We start from the raw sequence: 14,584 nt of genomic DNA, 5'->3' as shown, positions 1-14,584 counted from the left end.
CAAGGGATCCAAAAGGATCGAAAATGATGCTAGTTGATCAAAGATGATTAAAAATGATAAATATCGAGGATAAAAGCCTAATTCGACGTCAATTAGGATTCATGATGTCTAATTTGTTATATTCTGTGAGAACCAAGATCCGAGCCAGGATCTGATGTTTGTTGTAAATCACATGCAACTCCAAAAAATAGATGATTGAAGATCAAAATAGCCAAATGAAGATAAATTTCATATGAGAGAAAAAATAGAGATAGAAGAGAATTTTGGAGAAGGCTCTCACTGAGCAATCACTGAACTAGTGAAGGTGAGAGTAAAATACTTATTATATAGAAAAATAAAAGCATATACATCCAAGGAGTCCATTAACTCCTATTCCCCATAAAAAATTGGAAGTCTAACCTTCTTGGTAAATGTGAAAACATGTGGCATAACCTCCTTACATAAAGACAGAAAAGGAGTTGAGAAAGTTGGCATATAAGACCAAAAGAGAGTGAGAAACCAAACTACCCCATAACCCACTTAGGAAATGAAAAAATAGTGGTTATGAGGGGTGTCACAACAAGCCAAAAGAGGGTGTGAAACTCAACTACCCATGTGAGGTGGAGAGTTACACATGTAGCTAAAGTATTTTGAGACGTGTCCTCATATTAACCACTCCTAATAACCAAAGAAATCTTAATAAAATATGTGTAGGAAAAATAAATACCCCCAACATAAGGAAAATAAAAAAACCTACACTAAAACCCCCCATTAAGCATAGCTTAGGTGGGTGAAAAGATGGGTCCTGACAAATGAGGCCATGTTAGGTACCCATGTACATAGATATCCCTCCAAAAGAAGAAGATCCCTGCATAAGAGGAATATGTGCCCCCTTAAATAGAGAGAGAAAGAATGAGGGACTAAGAAGCCCTTCCTGAAGTAGACACCTATAGCATCCCAAGAAGATCTCGCAAATGAAGGAACTTGATTTCGGTAAAGGATTTGGTGAATATGTCTGTAGTCTACTCCAATGTAGAACAATACTTAAGATCAATGATGCCTTCCTGAATCAACTCCTGAATGTAGTGCATATGTATCTCAATGTGTTTCATCCTCTAGTGATGAACTAGATTTCTTGAGATCTCTATAGCACTCTGATTATCACAAAAGAGTATGGTAGGTTTTCTAACTGAAATACCAAAATCAGTGAGAATATTCAGAAGCCAAATAACCTCAGTGGTTGCCTTAAATTCCCCTCGATACTCAACCACTATTGATGAAAGAGCAATTGCAGACTGCTTCTTGCTCAACCAACAAACTAGACTAGAACCAAGTGAGAAGCAATACCCTGAATTGGACTTGTGATCCTAAGAATCACCTGCCCAATCTAAATGTGTATATCCCACCAAATCAATATCCATGCTTGTTGCATACTAAATTCCATAATTGTGATTACCCTGAATGTAGTGGAGAATCCGCTTAGCTTCTTTCCAATGCAACTCATGTGGCTCCAGCATGAATCTAGAGACCATGCCCATAGCATATGAAATATCGGGTCTTGTATGAGTCAAGTAGATGATGCTCCCAACAAGTTGTTGGTATAAAATTCCATCAACCAAGGGTGAAGAGAACTTAGCCTCAAGTTTGACCCCTAACAAAAATGGTGTAGGTGTAGGCTTACAATCACCCTTGTGAAATCTAGAGAGAATATCAAGTGCATACTTTGGTTGTCCAAGGAAGATTTAACTGAATATGACTGAGTGATCTCAATCCCCAAGAAGTAATGCAAAAGACCCAAGTCTAACATTAGAAATCTATTATGTAGAGCAGTTTTTACTACCTTGATGGTGGATGAGTGACTCCCTGTGATCAACGAGTCATCAACATAGACAACTAAAAATGTGAGAGTATTATCCTGCTATAAAATGTATGTGTTAGGATTAGAATGGCACTGAGTGAAACCAACTGTTAGAAGGAAGAAGTCTATCTTGGCATACTAAGCTCCAGGATCGTATTTATGGCCATAGAGAGGCTCTCAAAGTCAACACACAAGTGAAGGATCCTCAACAAATCCCAGTGGTTGCCTCATGTAGATTTCCTCTTTAAGGTCACTATGAAGAAACACACTCTTCACCTCCATGTGATGAACTTCCCAATGATGAGATACAACAAGAACACTTTACCTTCTTACAATAAGAACACTTGATCTTCTTACAATAAGAACACTCGACCTTCTTCTTCTTAGGTTGTTCACCTTTTGATGAAGAGGTCTGATTATCTACATTTGAAGTAGTAGATTTCTGATCTTTCTTCTTCTATCCTTGGTTCTTTTATTTCTTAGCTTGCTTTCCAGATCCTTTATGTTATTTTGTACCTTGATTTAAGTCTAAGGCATGTGACTTAGAGGGTTTTCTTGTACCCATTTGAACCAATTTATCTTGCTCCCTAGTGAAATTTGCAACAAATTCATCTAGGAAGGCATTTTGAATGTGGTACATTGGGCATATTTCCTATCATAGAATGTAGAAACAAACACTGAATAGTTAGGACCAAGCTTAGAAAGAATAATCAAGATCAATTGCTTATCATCTTTCTTATTTCCAGACTGTTCCAACTATAATTTTATAGACTTAAGTTTAGTGAAGAAGTCTTGTATAGTATCAAAATTGGATGGATTCAAACCTATGAGTTCATTCTCCAACTGATGACTTCTTAGCTCATCTTGCTTACCAAAGAGGTTTTCCAAAGTGCTCCACATTGCATTTGGTGTAGTGGCAGATTCAATGTAAAAAAGAACGTCAGGAGAGACTGACATACATAGAGTACCAAAAGCTTCATCACATTTATTAAACCATTTAATCTTTTCTACATCATCTTGAGGTTCAGTTTCATGTCCCATAGTAACATGATGATATCCATGTCTTTTTAGATATATTATCATATTATATTTCCATTCAAAGTAATTATATGGTGTTAAAAGTGGAACTATAGATACATCCACGATAGCAAAAAAGAAGATTGCAAAGAATTAGGAAAAGTCCAAGAAAGAAGACATAAGAGACACCCCCCCTTTCCACTAGTCTTAGAAATCAAACCCCCCCAAATATTACAAGGTTGTCACTTTATAATTAGTGCATTTACAAGGTTTTTTATTAGATTTTAATGCTTTTAAGGCTCCAATGGCCAAAATAAGAAACCTTTAATACAAATAATTTTGAGATAAAATCTAAAAAAATAAGCCTTATACCTTCTCAATTCATCTCAATACCTTTCCAACAACTATTAGTTTTTAAAAAATAGAGTTGTGAGGTGAAAGATATGACCTGTTCAAGGAAAAAGAAGTAGCTGATACAACCTACAATATCTGATGGAAAAAGGTAGAATTTTTCAATGAGACCTACAATAATGAAGAGTGCTGATTTTCAAATTTCCTTCAAGTATTCATTTTCAAAAATTTGGCACCCGAGACAAAAGTTATGCAACTTTTAAGAAAGGTTACTAAATTTGCCTACTAGAAAAATGGCTTAGGCCTTGTTCAAACTTGTTTTATACAACAAATATTAATTTTATGGGATCACCATCATAATCCCAAAAGTGTTGCGATGGTTAGAAGAAAACCCAGAAATTATTTTTTCTGAAAATTAATGAAAGTTGGAAATCTAAAGCTAGAATGAAAAAAAAGCTCTAGTAAAAAGATTTTACTTTGATTTTTTTTACTGTGTCCTCCAAACTTTGACTTTGGTGAAGTAAAAGTCACTTTTGACTTTCTCAAGCCTTCTGGACACTCTATAAATTCTTATTAAGATTCAAATATTACCAAATAGTTGCAATCACCCAGATCTTACAAGAACACATACATATAAAACCAGATTTAACTAGAAGCTATTTTCCTTTAAACTATTCTAATTCTCTAGGTCACATGAGAATATAAGAGAAGAGAATACTTGGTTTTTAAGGAAAATATTAGCTATCTAAAAGTCTCAAATCTCTCAAATAAATTAAAAAAACAATGAGCTATACCAGAAAACACGACTTTGATACCATGTTAGATTTTGTGAGAAGCGAGAACTAGGCCAGGATCTGATGATGTTCGTAGATCACAGGAAATACAGATGATTTAAGATCAAAATATCTGAATGAAGATAAATCTGATATGAGAGAAAAAAATAGAGACAAAAGAGAATTTCTGATAATATTCTCATCGACCAATCACTGAACTAGTGAAGGTGAGAGTCTTTAATGCTTATTATATAGAAAAATAAAAGCATATACATCCAAGGGGTGCATTAAATTCTATTCCCCCTAAAAAGTGGGAGGTTTAAATTTCTTGGTAAATGATAGAACATGTGGCATAATCCCCTTACATTACGACAGGAAAGGAGTTGAGAAAGTTGGCACATAAGGTCAAAAGAGGGCGAGAAACCCAACTACTCCATAACCCACTTAGGAAATGAAGGGTGGCACAACAAGCCAAAAGAGGGTGTCTAACTCAACTATCCATGTGAGGTGGAGAGTTACACATTTAGCTGAAGTATTTCACCATGTGTCCTCATATTAACCACTCCTAATAACCTAAGAAAGCTAAATAAAATGTGTAGGAAAAATAAATACCCCCTGACATAAGGAAAATTGAAAAACCTACACTAACACAATTGACATGATAAGATGGTTACGACCAAAGATTAAAAGTCAAAGATGATGTTGACAAGACCTAATTGAAAATGCCAAAAATGCAATCGAAGGGGAAAGAAAATGCAGAAGAATGCCAAGATGTCAACAAATGATAAATATCAAGTGCATGACATAGAAGAAATGTTGATAAGATGCGAAAACCCTAAAAGAAGGTAACACAAACATGTGAAAGTATGACGCCGCAAGCATTAACCATTTTTAGATGCCTACATTTTTCCCCTCTTTGAGACAATGTGATTATGAGCATTGTTTTACAGAATAATAAAAAAAGATGCCCCAGACGACAATTAGGATATATGTATGCCCTCTCAAGGAACTGGCTGAAAAAATCCAGAAAAGAGGCCAGTTTGTTGAAAATAATGCCAGGACTAGACAAAGATGACTTGAAGGACTGACAAAAGAAATGTTAGTAAGAAAAAATTAGATGAAGAACAGTTAGTGGTGAAGAAAACTTGCTTTCACAAATGCAGAAATGTAGGTGAGATCCTTTCTTTAATATAGCAAAATGGATGTAGTGCACCATGGCAATGAAGACCAAGGTGATAATGCAGTCCCTTTGCATAAAAAGGACACATTGCAGACAAGGAATGAGTCAAAAACATCCTAAGATATTACGTGTGTCAAGGTTCAAGGTATGTACGACATTCACAAAGTGAATGTACTTATCACACACACAAGACATACTTGCCCCAAAATGCTAGAAAAATCCCACAAATAGAAGACAAAAATAAAAAAGGACCATGCGCCATCCTGGCCACTTTAAATCACTCAGTGACATCATCAAGCAACATAGGAACATGGTCATAGATAAATCAATGAGAGATAAGACACAAATTCAAACAAGTCAAACAATCATTTCGATCTTCATTGTCAAAAGGTGATAATGTTGTGTGTAAAGGACCATCATGTTGTTTGGTTTTAGGGAATGCAGTACCTCGTCTAAGACAGGACATAATCTGGTTTCGAGTATACCACACCAATTATAAGACCCATAATAATATTGACAAAGAACTGATAATGTTGATGTTGTTGATTGATATGACAAATGAATCAGTTTGAATGCTTGGTGGGTTGAACAGTTCATTTGTTAGTGCATGATTTTGTTAAAGTGTGGTGTTTAATATGTTTCTATTTGACATCTGCTCAAAATATCCGTCTCTATACAAAAAGGATAGTTTATTGACGAAATGAAATGAAAATGATTGTTTTTAAATTTTTTAATGTTTTCCAATTTTTGGGGTTTTTTGAATTTTTTGAATTATTTTAGGGCTTTTCTCAGGGCATTTTGCAATTTTTTGCACTATTTCAAGACATTTTGCATTTTTTTGTACTATTTCAGGATATTTTACAATTTTGAGGGATTTTTTCAAGACTTTATTTTCTTTTTAGTGATTTTTTAGGACTTTATAAGTATATACATGTCATAGCTTTTGAGTTGTTCATAATGATAATGTCATCAGTTGATCATGACAAGGGATTTGCCCCCAATTTCTCTCCGAAATATGTACAATGTCTATGATAGAAAATATATGTACAAGGATTAGTAATTGATAGGAAACAAAAATGGATGTTGACCAATCGCTGGCCTCGACAAGGATATTGGGTCAAATTAGAATGAATAGACATAAGAGAGCTGATTTATATATACAGATATAATTTGGATAGATGACGGAGCAACGACCTTTCTACATGTGGTGCTTGTTTGCTAGGTTTTCACCACGGTACTTTCCCAAAGCGCCTATTTGCCAAGTTTTCACTAGAGGGTGAATGATTTTTCTTTACTATTTTTGTCATTTTTTCACTTTTTTTTGCTTTTTCAATTTTTACTTTTTGAATTTTGGCTTTTTGACTTGCAGCAAGAAAAGGACACTTGATAAGGGATAGAAGAAGGACTCAAGAATCTTATTGTTTGGATAGTATCCTTGAAAACTGGATCATGACCATTAAGGTATGCTCAAAGATGTTGGCAAGATAATGACATGGAAATTGAATGGGACTAAGGCTAAGATTTATGCAAAAGATGAGATTAGAGTGACAAAAGGATGGAAAAGAGGTGCTTGATAATACATAGGATATTGGAAGAATTTGACTTGAGCGGATGGAAATGCTGGTAAGATCAAAATTGGCACACACCTTGAGGGGTGGTGGACAAATGGAGGAAATATGGATTTTGGATATTGAGATTTGGATGGAGGAAAGGATGGGGATTTTGGGGCATAAAGACCCAAAATGAATAAAGGAGATTTTGGAGGAATAGATTTTGAAGGTTTGGATAGAGCAATAGAAATTTTGGATGTCCATTTTGATGCTTCTTTAGACGGTTGTGCTTCTATGAGCCGCTTGGGAACCCACATTGTTTTTTATTTTTCATTCTTTTGTATTTCCTTGGAGTGCATTTCTTGCACAAGAGATTTAGGAACCCATATAGATTTTGACTTTTCTTTCTTTTGTTCAGTAAATCAGAGTCTACAAAAGAAACAAAAGTCATCCCAACTTGTCATCCATCAAGCAACTGATGATTACCAAACAAAAGATGAGAAGCTAATGCCTTATAAACAAATGGTGGATGACCTGAAACAACACTTCACAAAGATAGACTTTGAACAGATACCAAGAGAGCAGAATCGTGCCGCAGATGCCATGGCTACAATTGCTTCACTGATCGATCTACCTCCAAACGAGACCCGCTATGAGTTCTTGGTAGATAACCTTTTGCTCCCTTCATATGAGATCATGCCTACTGAGACGTTATGCGTTGTCGGTCCCGAATCCCAGTTATATGGTTCCATTTTCACATACCTACGTGACAATACTTTACCTCCTGATCTATCAAATAACCAATGTCGCACTTTCATTCGCCAATCCTCTCGATATGTCATTTTACCTGATATCCTATACCGACGAGGTCTAGATGGTACCCTTCTTAGATGTTTAGAAAGCGATGAAGCTCAGATTGCGTTACGGGAAGTGCATGAAGGGATATGTGGTCCACATGCTAGTAGTCCTACCTTGGCCAAGAAACTCATCAGGACTGGATATTACTAGTCCAATATGGAGAAAGACTCATATCAGTTCATCAAGAAATGTAAGGAATGTCAAATTCATGGAGATCTCATACATGCCCCAGCACAAGAACTTCAACCGCTTGCATCTCCTTGGCCCTTTTGTCAATGGGGACTCGACCTCATAGGCAAGATTCACCCTCCTTCTTCCAATGGTCATAAATTCATTATCACTGCCACAGAGTATTTTACAAAATGGATTGAAGTCGTGCCTCTCACACAAATTATTGGAAAACAAATTGCTACATTCATCCTCAACTATATCATTTGCCGATATGGTATTCCTGTTTCCATTATCACTGATAACAGGCGTCCCTTCAAAAATCAGGATGTTCGTGAACTCTGTGACCGCTTCCATATCGCCCACCATTTCTCCACACCATACTACCCCCAAGGTAATGGCCAAGTTGAGGTATCTAACAAAACAATCCTTAAAATCCTAAAGAAGACAGTCGACAATGCTGGTCGTAATTGGCATATTCAACTTAATCCTGCACTTTGGGCCTACTGCACAAGTGTCCATACACCCACAGGAGCTACACCCTATTCACTAGTCTATGGTTCTGAAGCCATCTTGCCTATTGAGGTCGAGCTACCCTCTTTACGGGTTTCTTTGCAAAACATCATCATTGATGAAGACTACAGGGTTTCTCGCTTACAAGAACTGGAACTACTGGATGAACGAAGACAAATTGCTTTTAGTCATCTCAAAGCTTACCAACAACGAATGAGTCGTAGCTACAATCACAAGGTCAAGCCTCGCACATTTGAGGTGGGTGACTTGGTTCTCAGGGAAAATCCTAAAAATCAACAAGACAGAGAAAAGAAGGGCAAGTTCGAACCAAACTGGCTTGGTCCCTACATCATTACAGCAGCATATGGATCTGGTGCATATCAGCTCTCAACTACAGAGGGTGAACCTTTGGAGGATCCTATCAATAGCATGCACCTTCGCAGGTTCTACACATAAGCTCTTCAGAGTATCCTAATTCGAAAAATACAAAAAAATCAAAAAAATGTCAAAAATACAAAAAAAGTTATAAAACAAAAAAATTGTTACTTGGTGAAAACCTGGCAAACAGGCGCCTTGTGACACAAAAAACATTGAAAAATTGAAAAAAGTAAAGAGAAATAATTTCGTCCAACAGTGAAAACCACTTCGGTGGCGCCCTGGGCAAGTACCATGGTGAAAAATGGGTCACCAACGCCATGTGTAGAGACATTTCTCCTCCCTCCTTCAGGATTCTCTTTCATCACTTCACTTTGCACACACTCACAACCTATTTGTTCATAATAAACTTACCCATTCCCATCATGGCTTGTTATTGATCTACCCAAGATTGGTTAGCCATTCATAATGAATCTCCCTTTCCATCCATAATAAATCAGATCCTATCTGTGGCTAAGGAAAAATCCTGCGTCTAGTGATGGGTGTGGAACTGAGAACATCACATGTTTCGAGGAGTACAGTTTCTTTCAGCACAATTCACAATAAAGCAACATTTGCATCGCAAATCCGCAATAAAGTTTCATCTTCTCCCCAATAAGGTATCAGTTTCATGGATTCAGTCAGTTTCAGATGAGACACAGTAGCAACAATGGGCTTCAACAAATCAAATCTTTCAATAGACTCAGACAATATTATGGTTCAGTGCTATCTATCCTTTTTGTGAAAGTAAACATTGTGACCACAATCAAATAAGACTTATACAAGTGACAAGAGACACTAAACTTGAGGACTATAGTGGATGTTGGTGTCGAGTCTTGGTTTTCTTTTGATTTCATCTTTTTTGGTGACATGTCTTTTAGCTTTTCCGGGATGTCTTTGACTAGAGATTCTATCTCTAGGATGTCTTTGACTAGAAAGGCGAGGATGGGGTATCGTCACCTATTTTCTTTTCTGTCTGTGGATTGTCTCTTAGTAATGCTATGACTTGTCCAAGGATATGAGGACACTATGAGTCTAGTGTGAACTGGGGCATTCCTTGTTTGTGACTGTCTTATCTCCATGCAAACAGGTACAATGACTTTCTGGGTCGAACATATGCCTCGATTGTCATAACCTACTTGCCATAATAAAGCTCAATGATGATAACACACAAGAAGCTCTTTCACTTTCATATCTTCTGTCTTCCATCCCCCTTTCTTGATTGACTTCCATCATCCTTCTCAAGTCCGCGTAGCCTGCTATCACATGACTGAGTATAATGACACACCAAAAACATTTGCATGTCATATAATTGCACCTGGATTACCACATATAAGCATTTTATACATACATATAGATATCACAACTACATCACATCCTGCACACAACACTTGTTAACACAATTTACATTTGCATTATTATATTCATTTACATTCCATACATTCACATTTGCATCATGCATATACAACATAAAGAACAAAAATATGGCATTTCATACATCATTAAACATCTCATCACATAGGTACACATGCATATAGCTGCCGCAAAAAATGAATCATCTCATATATATAATCAAAAATGTCATGATACAATGATGTCAAAAATACATGTGGCTACAAAGGCACCCACAGGTTTCTACATCATCATACAAAAAATGGTACAAAACTGATACAAAGGGGAGCTCTCTAAGGCTATGATGAACTCCCTCCCTCGGAGCCACCTGGCCTCGACGGAATCTAAGCCCCTGAAGGACCCACCCCAGGATCACCTTGCCTATCTCCTCTATCTAGTGGTGGTGGTGGACCCATGACCCCCACCACTCGATGCCTGTCTCCTCTGGCTCCCCCCCGTAGCTGTCGCTGTACGCGATGGTCTATGGAAGCTCCTCACCCACTGATCTGCTGGCACTGCACCATAGTAGAGGTCCCTCTAGTAGCCTATCTCCTCTCCTGCCCGTAGGACATATGCATATCCTGCCCCTGTGTCCTCCACCGCTTGTCTCCCTACCCTCAATGCTGTCTCAGCCTCTATATAGTGTTGGATCGCCTGATCTCTCTCCCGCTCAGTATCTCTGAGCCTCGTCCTGAGCTGATCCCTCTCCCTCTTCAGCTCCTGAATCTCATCTGCCTATCCCTGGCAGATCTCCCTAATCTCAATCAGCTCATCCTCCTCTAGGTCAGCCCCCTCTGCCTCTGCCTGTGGCTCCCCCTCTGCGGGTGCCTACCCAGGTATCTGTACCTGTACTGGTGCCTGTACTGGCACCTATCCCTATACCTGTCCCTATCTCTGTACCTTCCTGGGACCCTGTGCTACTGGTACCTGTAGGGGTAATCCACCACGACCCCTCACCACCCGAGCCTGCCTCTCCTCTCCACCCTCCCTCCGAGGTGCAACTCGCCTCTCTCCCACTACTCCCCTCCTCCTCCGTCGGCCTCGGCCACCATCACCTCCATCATCATCCTCCTCACTACCACCATCTCCCTCCAGTGCCTCTCCTGGATCTGTCAATCGCGGAAATGGATTCTTTGCCCAATATGCTGAATACTCAGCATTCATCCCGACATCCTCGATCTTGGGCCACATGTCCCAGGGTAGGGGTACCATCTCTGCTAGCTGTGTGAGTGCCTGATCATATGACAGCAATGGCCCAAACTGCACCTGATCTCTGACTGTGCAGGCATACATGCCCAAGCCCCATGGCATCCTCTGAATCCTGCTATACTGCCTGCAAACCCTATCCACAAGCTGCCTCTCTAGCACATAGGGCATTCGCCCAATCAAGTACCTACTCCAGAAGGTGTAGGGCAGCTCCACTGCGTCATCCTCCCACTCCTTGCAGCCTAGATATGGTCTCCATATGACCACATCGATATCGTCTAGCACTCGCCGCCAATGCTGCAACTTGCCAATCCGTGGCTGCGAGGTGATCACACAGTACAGATGCACAAAACTGCGTCCATGTCCCCTGCCTCTTAAGTGTATCGGCCTCGTCACTGGCAGATGCTCGTAAGCCCACACCTGCAGCAGTGTCACCTCGCAGCCCAATCCCACTGACCCGTGATAAACGAACTGGTGAAGCTCGTAATACAAATGGGCCAGCACACATGGTCCCCAAGCGTATCTGGTGTGCTACGTCACCAGTGTCTCCAGTGCTCCCCCCCAGCCCACAGCCAACCCCCGTGTCGCCCTGTCTGGACACAGGAACCCACTAATAGATCCTCCGATCACTGCCGGTAATGCTAACCCTGTGGCTGTCATGGTGTCCCATGCCACGTGTCCTGCCCTCATCTCCAATCCAGGGTCCTGAAACACCCATCTCAATGCCTCCCGGTCTCCATCTCGATCGTAAGGGATCAAATCTCCATCGATCGACACCCGTAGAATCCTGTAAACATCCTCCAGGGTGACTATCATCTCACCCATCGGTAAATGGAATGTGCACGTCTCAGAGTGCCATCTCTCAACAAGCGCAGTCAACAGTCCCATGTTTGCCCGAAACTCAGGCACATTTAGCACATGTCTCAAGCCCATCGCCTCAATGGCAGCTCAGTCCCCAAGTGTCAACTCAGGTCACAACCTCTGCGTCGACGGGAATCTCTCTTGTGACTCCAGCATCGGCAAATACTCCTACAGTCAAGCAAATCAATCATGTCAGTTATAGTGGCATTCACTGTTTATCACAAAATGCTAATTTTTATCTAAATGCATATGGCTATCTATCCTAGTGACACTCACTGTTCATCATAAAGTGTTGCTTCTATCCTAGTGGTACTCCCTATTCATCACAAAGTACTACGTGTGTGACACTCACTGTTCATCACAAAGTGTTATTCACATTTGCACTCCCTATTTATCACAAAGTGCTGCTCATACTTTGGGTTCTCCCTGTTCATCACAAAGTACCCTCTCTTGGTACTCACTGTTCATCACAAAGTGCCTTGATCTATTCTAGTCTTCCCTAGAGGACCTGCTTGAGTGTATCCTCTCAGCAGCTTATCCAATCGATAGCATATGTTCATCACAGAACTGCCGATTTGACCTAGAAGACCAAACTTGCATTTTTCAACGCAAACGCACTTACATTACATAAACGCGCCTGGTGGACACAGACGCGCCTGGCACCGACGCAGACGCGGTTAGACGATTTTTGACATTTTTCAACTCTACTTCTAAGCGCATTTATTGCCCTATTCAACATGCATTAATGACAAAATTAAATGCGTCAAAGTACAAGGAGGTTTGGTGGTACTCACCGGCTCTCCTGCCTCTGCTGGCCTCTGAAATCGGTGAACACGGTCGAATCTATGCACAAAAGCCATCACTGCTGACTGCTCCTGCTCTTTTCTCACTCTATACTTTGATCTCGTGAAGGTGTAGATGACAATGAGGATGTATTTTCCCCCGTGGTTTATCTTATAGCCTATCCTAGCCTTAGCCTTCGTTTCCTGAGTCAGTCTTCATTATCCCGTGACTTTGTCACCTTATCTGGTCAATCCATTCTATCTTGTCTTTCTTATTGAGAGATTGTCTGCACTCTTTTCAGACTTTTCATCCAATCTCTCGAGGGGGCATATCATTCCCATCCTAGGGCAACTCTGTATCAGTTCATCTTATCTTCTTTGAAACAATGCGACAAGTCGCATTGTCTCAAAGAGGGGCAAAATGTAGACACCTAAAATTGTCATGTCTAATTAAATAAATATTTTACTTATTTAATTATCTAAGCCTAATTCTTCTATTAATTAAATAAATCTTTATTTATTTAATTAATTCATTTATCCTCTTCTAGCCTTATTTCTCATTTAAATAAATACATTTATTTATTTAAATTATCCTTTCCCTAAATTAAATAAATATCTTATTTATTTAATTATCCTACTTCTCCTATTAATTAAATAAATCTTTATTTATTTAATTAATTCATTAGCCTTTTCTACCCATTACACATGTCATTCATCTCTTAATTCATACACTACCTACCCCTTTCATTATTTTATTATTTCTTTTACCTACCCTCTAATCATAGCCGACCTCCTTTTACACCTCTCAATCTTATCCCTCCATTTCATATAGTGTCTTCTATATAAGGAGATGGTTCCTTCATTATCAAACCCTAATCGACAATTTGGAGGACTTGATTACACTACGATCCTACTTGCAACCACATTTCGTTCTTTGTTGAACTTTTGTGCACATAAAATCTGAGAGCAAATATATCAAGCAAGATCAATGGAGATAGGAAGAATGAAGATCAAAACCCTATTGGACATGTGATGGTATAATCTTTGTGATTTCATGTGATTTGCATTGTCTTAGGTAATCTTCATATGTTATGGTGGATCTTTGTTGTTGTTAGGCTAGGGTTTTGTGGTTGGATTCATTTAGGCTTTCAATATTGTTATTATTGTTATCCATTTTCACCATATACACATACAATACATTGTCATCCAAATTCTCTACCAGTTTTTCAACCAATAATTTCATCACCCCATATTTCAATATATCATTCATTTGTGCAAGGACTGTCACCCACTTGATCGTTTCTTTCTCCCAGGCAACCGTTTCTAGCTCTAGTTGCTTGCTCACAGTTTCAACATCTTTATAAACTTTCACCAAATTAATGATATAATCTAATCCCTGTTGCACAATAAGGTCCAACCATTTATTAAATATTTATGTAATTACTCTATTCCTTTGAACCTGGTTTAACATTTTTTGGTTGGCTGGAGATTTAGGATCGAATGATACCGATATCTGTGACAATCACTGGGGCTTTGGATGATGGATGTCATTGATATACTCAGCCATCTGAGTAACAACTTGCTTCAATTCTCTTTTATATTTTTCATCCTTCCATGTTCTTGAAATTATCCTTTTTGTGGATGATACCAAATGCCTAACATCCACAGCGCGCGAAGCAACC

This window comes from Cryptomeria japonica, chromosome 5 (assembly GCF_030272615.1).
Source record: "Cryptomeria japonica chromosome 5, Sugi_1.0, whole genome shotgun sequence".
NCBI classification, from domain to species: domain Eukaryota; kingdom Viridiplantae; phylum Streptophyta; class Pinopsida; order Cupressales; family Cupressaceae; genus Cryptomeria; species Cryptomeria japonica.
This window is presented reverse-complemented; position numbering follows the sequence as displayed.